Here is an 8,292-nt window from a genome sequence, read left to right on the forward strand (position 1 = left end):
AAATGATTTTTATGTGCTATTATGTGAATTATGTGACTTATTTGTATGTTTTAAATTTATTATAACTATTTAACCCGGTATTTATAAAATTTATGAATATTTTGAAAAGGTTATTTGAGGTAGCGTAGACGAGACCGTAGACGAACGAGATAGAAGTTTTTCATTGAAAACATTAACAATGGTTTTCAAGAGCCATAAATTATATATATATATATATATATATATATATATATATATATATATATATCTGTGTGTGTGTGTGTGTGTGCGCGCGCATGTAGAAGCTCAATTTTCACTAAAATAAGTCATTTTAGGGGGTTTTAAAAGGTTTTAAAAAGCCCATAAGCAATATTACGGAAATTAGAGATTTATATCAGTTATATTTGTGAGCTTAAAGTGTTTAACTTATTTTTATTTATTTAACAAAGACCCAGCCCATTATTCATACAAATATATTCATGATTTTAGCCCCATTCTTCCCCTTCATCACGTTAAACATCTCCAAGCCGCCTCCATCAGAAACAACAACCCCTTCCCCCTTCAAGCACACACACTACACGATTCCCTTGAAGAAAAAGCAAGGTTTTGACGTCCCGTTCGTCCCTGAGAGAAATCTACACGACGGTAATGTAAATTCGAGCGTATAAAATTCAAAGACACGTTTGAATCCCTTCTTGGCCACCATTTAAGTCATGGTACACTGATTTTGTCATGAAATGATTGATCTTGCATGTGTATGTTTTTTTTATTGTAGATCATGCATGAGTTTTTGAGCAGTCCACGTTTATGGCTTGATTCTCAGATTTTTCTCATGTTTTTATGTTAAGCATGTTCTTGGTTTCTAAACTATGGTTTGGGTGTTGCGTTAGGGTCCCTAGGGTTGATTTATGTGGTGGCTTGAACCTGATATAGCCTGGAAACGAATCAAATCTCAAAAAGTTGACAATGGGGTTTGGTTTTAACAGTTCTGGAAAAATGGTACGTGTAAACCGTAGGTTGCGAGTTAGAGTATGATTATAGTTGGGTTAGAACCCCAAGACCTTGGGGAATGATGTGTCGGTAGTGCTTTGGCCGATGGTGTCCGGATCTAGGCGCTCAAAGCCGCTCAAGTCAGCTGTCGCGCACAGGGGGCGAGCTTGAGTTAGGGTTATTGGAAGAATCGAGCGTGCATGCTGTGTATATAAACCATGCTTCAAGCTCAAGTTGGTCTTGTTAGGACTGCCCAGATGTTGGCTAGGTCTGGGCGGTGATGCTCCAACCGGAGGTGGTCGGAGTCAGGAGGCCGCAGTTGATCTTTGGCTCCTGGTCGGGGTAGGGGTTGCATGGGTTAGGGTTTTTGATCTTTTTGGGATTTGGCGGGTTGGGCTCAGGTTCTTGGGTCTGGTTCGAGTCTAAAATGTAGCGGGTCATGTTACTTGGATCTGGGTCTTGGTTATGTTAAGTGCAAATTGCTCAAAAATCCCCAATGCAAACATGTTTTGCTATGCACTCCCTAGCCACTTTTTTGTACCACAATTTTTGTTAATTTGTACCACATTTTGTATGATTTTGTACCACATCTTGTATTGTTTTGTACCACATTTTATGACTAGGGACCCCAAAGCAAAACATGTTTGGATTTGGGGATTTTTGAGCAAATTTCCCTTATGTTAATTGGGGTTGGGTATTTTTAATTTAATTTAATTAAGAGTTTAATTTGTAATTAATGAGCTTGAATTAGTTTTAAATAATTGTTTGGGCTATTAAATTTTATATATCAGACTTAATTAATTATTTAAGTGAGTCCATTAGTTTTCATGGGCCTGGTGGTCCGTGGAAATATTGGGCCAGATCATGTTGGGTTAAGTTTATTGGGCCAAATTAGATGTTAATTGGCTAGATTAAGCCTAATGGGTAGTCTCAGAATTTATGGGTTTAAATTAGTGGTCAACATCTCGAAAAAGTCCTAAAAAAAATAATTAGTACGTAAATGTATATCTAATTTGTTGGAAATCGGTGTTCAGATCAATTAGAATTGATACCCGGTGCAGCAGAAGTTTAAAAATTTATTTTTATTAATATGGAACGATTCCATATCTGGGTATCAAAACTTTTACGATTAAATTCATACAAGTAAAAACAAATAATCACAATTAATGTTTTACCTTAAATCTCGAAACGAGATAATGGACTCCAACAGAATTTAATCTGCTCTTCTTGTAAATCCCGGGAACTGATGGCGTCACGATCAATCATCGGAATAAGGTCCACGAACAGAAAACAGAAACCCTCTGATTGACTGCACTAGAAATCAATCAGAAGTTTTGCGTAGAGAATAAACAGATATGATCTGTTAATTCAGAATTGTAATTTTTCACAAAAATCACAATCCGAATTTTCTCAAAAAGGAGCAAGGATTTTCGAAAAATCCTTAGAAAATAATATGCAGTGTTCGAAAATTAAGACTGAATCATACACAATTTTCGAACCCACTACATGTATTTATAGATAATTTCTAGACTAGGTTAAGTTATAATTGTGTTAGGACTCTAACTCCTTAAAGCCCACAATCCATAACTTAAGCCCAACAAGCCAAGCCCGTTGTTCTAAAAATTAATATAAAATTCATCGTGACTCCGATTGATAAACTGATTTCACCAATGTGCACAGAAACCATTTCTGCATCTTTTAGAGTCAAGATAATTTTTTTGAATCCGAATTCAATGATTTCCAAAAAATGCCCATCCCTATGTCATTTTAGAAAATCTCACTCCCTTTAGTTAAGAAGTCCAACTTCTCTTTCATTAAATTTAACTCTTTAAATTTAACTATCTCTACGGGGTTTTAGTAATCCATTACTTGTGTAACCCTCAATGGTTCAGGAATACAGCTAGCTGTGGGCTCACAACTCCTTGTGACTCGGAACAACAATTTCCGACTTACCCATCGAATCATGGTAAGAGCGCCTAGAAACATCGCCCCATGATTCCCTAGGTATTACTGATAGTGCCTGCAAGAAACAGTAGATTTTGGTTAGCGTACAGTACGGTCCCTTCATCCATATATCCCGATCGAATCAACAACCATTGGTATATCGAGAGTCGTTCGAGATTCGATAACTATGCATTACATCTTGGAGATCAAATAGTGACATCGCATGTGTTACTAGGATAACCAATTAACCTAAAACACATCATGTACTCTGGCCAGAGATTCGTCACACTAATATCTCCTCAGATCGCATAGGATATCCACACTCGCAAGTATGTGGTGAATCCTTGACAACAAAGCATCGACTCCTATATGTGTCGTAACTGTACCCAATCACGACACCTGATGACCCCAATAGAGTCGGTAAACGAGTCAAAGTACAGTACTAGCATATAGAGTCTCAATGATGTTTCAAGTAATAAGGACTAATGGTGTACAACCAAAACCACGGACTTTATCCACTCGATAAGTGATAACCACTTGGAAAGTCCGAATAGGGTAGTTCGATCATTCATCATATGAATATCCATTTTCATGCTTTGAACATCTCTATGTTCCATACCAATGAAACGTGGTACTCGGCATCGCAAATGCTAGTCTCAATCTCGAGCGATCCTTATCCTTATTTGCGGACGGCTCAATTGACTAGGAACAGTTTAGAATATACAGTGACTATAAGATGTGTTTCATGATAGACATCCCCATGTGCTACCACATCGTACATACACTATAGTATATTCAAGGTCTTTACCAAAACAACAATATTATATCATAATATAACAATATGAAGAAAGATAAAGTCAATACCATTATAAAAGTGTAAATTATATTAAACAAAAGATTGTTTTACATAGAGTCATCAAAGCCCTTAGCCACAAGTTGGCTAACCGGGCACCCACTCTTTCAATCTCCCACTTGCCCTAAAGCCAACTAGTCATACTACGTAATCCCATTGCTTCGCGATGTTTGTCAAACAATGGTCCTGGCAAGGGCTTAGTAAGCAGATCAGCGATATTGTCTGTAGAGGCCACTCTCTCGACACTGATGTCTCCTCTTTCCACAATCTCCCGGATGATATGGTATTTCCTCAGTGTTTGGACTTCTGATGAGACCTTGGCTCCTTTGACTGAGCAACGGCACCCGTGTTGTCACAGTACACCGGGACTGGACCAACAGCTTCAGGAATTACACCCAACTCTTGGATGAATTTCCTTATCCAAACCGCCTCTTTAGCAGAAGCTGATGCTGCAATGTATTCTGCTTCAGTGGTGGAATCCGCTGTGGTGTCTTGCTTGGAACTCTTCCAAGAGACAGCACCGCCATTGAGCACGAATACAAATCCAGAGGTTGATTTCGAGTCATCCACGTCACATTGGAAGCTAGAGTCGGTATAGCCTTCCAACTTCAATTCTCTTCCTCCATAAACCATGAATATATTCTTAGTCCTTCGCAAGTACTTAAGAATATCCTTCACGGCTTTCCAATGCATTTGACCGGGATTGGCTTGATATCTGCTCGTGACGCTCAGAGCATAGGCCACATCCGGTCTGGTAGATATCATCCCATACATGATACTACCAATGGCTGATGCATATGGTATGTGTGTCATCTTCTCTATCTCTTCGTCAGTCTTGGGACACATAGACTTGGATAAAGAAACTCCATGACACATAGGTAGATGTCCTCTCTTGGACCCATCCATTGAAAACCTTTTCAATATGGTTTCGATGTAGGTTGATTGAGTAAGTCCTATCATTCTCTTAGATCTATCTCTATAGATCTGTATCCCTAGAATATAGGAGGCCTCACCCAAATCCTTCATCGAGAATCTTGATAACCATATCTTTGTTGACTGCAACATCCCTACGTCATTCCCCATGAGTAGGATGTCATCAACATAAAGTACTAAGAATGTTACCGCATCCTTAACTACTTTCTTGTACACGCATGGTTCCTCCGGGTTCTTGATGAAACCAAAATCCTTTATTGTTTCATCAAATTTCTGGTTCCAACTTCTTGATGCTTGTTTGAGACCAGAAATTGATCTCTGAAGCTTGCATACCTTATGCTCGCTTCCCATGGATGTGTATCCCTCAGGCTGCATCATATAGATCTCTTCCTTAATGTTTCCATTAAGAAAAGCAGTCTTTACATCCATTTGCCATATCTCATAGTCATACCATGCTGCTATGGCAATAAGGATTCTTATGGACTTGAACATTGCGACTGGTGAAAAGGTTTCATCATAGTCAACTTCTTGTCTTTGAGTATAACCTTTTGCCACCAATCGTGCCTTGTAGGTCAATATCTTTCCGTCAGGCCCAAGCTTTCTCTTGTAGATCCATTTGCACCCTATTGGAACAATTCCATCGGGAGGATCTACTATTGACCAAACTTGGTTAGAATGCATCGAATCTATTTCTGATTGCATAGCTTCAAGCCATAAATTTGAATCCGCATCAGAAATTGCTTCCTTGAAGTTTCTTGGATCACATCCAATGTCGGGTTCACTTTGATCCCCTTCAAGAAGAAGACCATATCTAATCGGAGGCCTAGAAGTCCTCTCGGATCTCCTAGTAATAGGCGTGTCTTGTGATGATTCTTAAGGTGTAGGATCGCTATTTTGTATCTCGGGTTCTTCTCGAATTTCTTCAAGTTCCATCATCTTGCCTTTCTTATCCAATAAGAACTCCTTCTCCAAGAAGGTGGCATTCCTTGAAACAAACACTTTTGCTTCATTAGGATGATAGAAATAATATCCGATTGAATTCTTCGGATACCCCACAAAATAACATAAGGAGGATCGACTATCCAACTTATCTCCCACTATCTGCTTCACGTAAGCAGGACATCCCCAAATCCTCAAGTACGAATACTTAGGAGCTTTGCCATTCCATAACTCGTATGGTGTTTTATTTACTGCTTTAGTGTGGATGTTGTTTAACAACAATAGCGCCGTTTCAAGCGCGTAGCCCCAAAACGAAGGTGGGAGCTCAATGAAGCTCATCATGGATCGAACCATGTCCAACAAAGTTCGATTACGACGCTCCGAAACACCATTAAGCTGAGGTGTCATAGGAGGAGTCCACTGTGAGAGAATCCCATTCTCTTTTAGATAGTCCAAAAACTCGGTACTTAAGTATTCTCCACCTCGATCCGATCGAATTGCCTTAATACTTTTACCTAGTTTGTTTTCTACTTCAGCCTTGAATTCTTTGAACCTTTCAAATGCTTCAGACTTATATTTCATTAAATATAAATACCCATACCTAGAATGATCATCAGTAAAGGTAATGAAGTAGGTGTTGCCACATTTAGTACCAATCCTAAATGGACCGCAAACATCTGTATGAATCAAATCCAACAGATTTTGACTACGCTCAGGTTTCCCTTTGAAAGGAGATTTAGTCATTTTTCCCTTTAGGTAGGACTCACAAGTAGGTAGAGAGTTAATATCAGACATATCAAACATGCCCTCTCCCACTAGCTTGTTCATCCTCCTTGAGGAAATATGACCTAGCCTAGCATGCCAAAGGTTTGCCGGGTTTTGACTATCGTCCTTCCTTTTAATTGTTGTTACCGGTTTATCAACATAATTAATTGGAACGTCTTTTAATTTTAAGCTATATAGATCGTTTTCAAGTTGTCCATTTCCAATCAAACATTCATTCTTGTAAATATTGCAAATCCCATTTACAAAATTGCAAGAAAAACCATCTCTATCAAGCATAGAAATAGATATAATGTTTTTGACCAAATCCGGAACATATAAAACATCTCTCAAAAATAACTTAAAATTGTTCTGCAAAACTAAATAAATGTCTCCTATAGCTTTGGCTTCGACTCTAGAACCATTCCCGAGCCTTAGCTGGGTCTCACCCATCCTTAGCTTACGACTTCTTGTCATTACCTGCAAATCATTACAAATATGAGATCCACATCCGGTATCCAATACCCAAGAAGAAGTATTAAGCGAAACATGTATTTCAATGTAAAACATACCCTTTGCAGTTCGCAACTGTTCGAGGTATTCCTTGCAGTTACGTTTCCAATGACCAGGTTTCTTGCAGTAATGGCAAACGTTTTCATCTTTTATCTCAATTGAAGCCTTGGCCTTTCCCTTCTTATTTGGTACAATCTTCTTGGGCGGGGCAGAACGTTTCTTACCCTTTCCACTTGGTCCTTTCTTAGAGTTAGAAGAGGAGCCAACCAAGAGTACCGGTTTGTCCTTCTTTAGTGTGGCTTCATAAGTCACAAGCATATTGACCATCTCTTCAAGGGTGGCCTCTATCTTGTTCATATTGAAGTTCATCACAAAGCCGTCAAACGACGAAGGAAGTGAAAGAAGTAACAAGTCCACATTGAGTTCATGCTCTAATGTCAGTTCGAGTTTTACCAACTTTTCAATGAGCCCAATCATGTGTACCCCATGCTCACGGACCGAAGTTCCATCTCGCATGCGGCAAGTCATGAGCTCTTTGACAGTCGCAAATTTCTCGGCCCTTGACTGAGCTCCAAAAAGTTCCTTGAGTGCGCTGTGAATGTCAGCAGCATTCACCGCATCCTCAAATCGCCTCTGGAGTTCATCAGACATTGATGCTAGCATATAACTCTTTGCCTTGACATCATGGTCCCACCAATCGTCAAGCTTTTTCAACTCTTCCGGACTAGTGTTAGCCGGGGCTTCCTTCGGAGGATGCTTCTCTAACACGTAGAAAGCCTTCTCCGAATTTAGAATGATTTTTAACTTACGGAACCATTCCGTATAGTTAGCGCCAGTCAACTTGTTTTGATCGAGAATTGAGAGTAGTGGATTACGCGAATTCATAGTAATGAAATACTGAAAAGGAAACAGAAAATAATCAGTGATTTGTTCAATTAATTTACTAAGACATAAAATATGGCGAATTTCATTTTATGAATTACACTCCCACTATTTTGACGATTTCACTACCCTCTAGTGAAAACGAGAAACATTTTCTTTAGTGGGAACATGGAGTCCAATTGACAAACTATAGTCCCGAATAATATCAGCCAACTATAATTTTCAAAAGGTAGAGCCCAATTGCTTCCAAAGCAACCTCCATGTTTTTACCTCATGTCCAATAAGGGCCCAATAATATGACGCCGTTTATTGTGACATGTCAAGATGACCCATCAATATTAAGTTGTGATGGACGGTCGCCATGTGGATCCCCAATAATATGAGCCAATCCCATGGGAGTTCCACCCAACTTACAACATGTGTCGATCCAATGTACAACTTCCGACGAACGGGCCCCCCCAATAATATGAGCCGGACCATATCCGCGGGTAGCATCA

The sequence above is a fragment of the Henckelia pumila genome, chromosome 2 (assembly GCF_033568475.1).
Source record: "Henckelia pumila isolate YLH828 chromosome 2, ASM3356847v2, whole genome shotgun sequence".
NCBI classification, from domain to species: Eukaryota; Viridiplantae; Streptophyta; class Magnoliopsida; order Lamiales; family Gesneriaceae; genus Henckelia; species Henckelia pumila.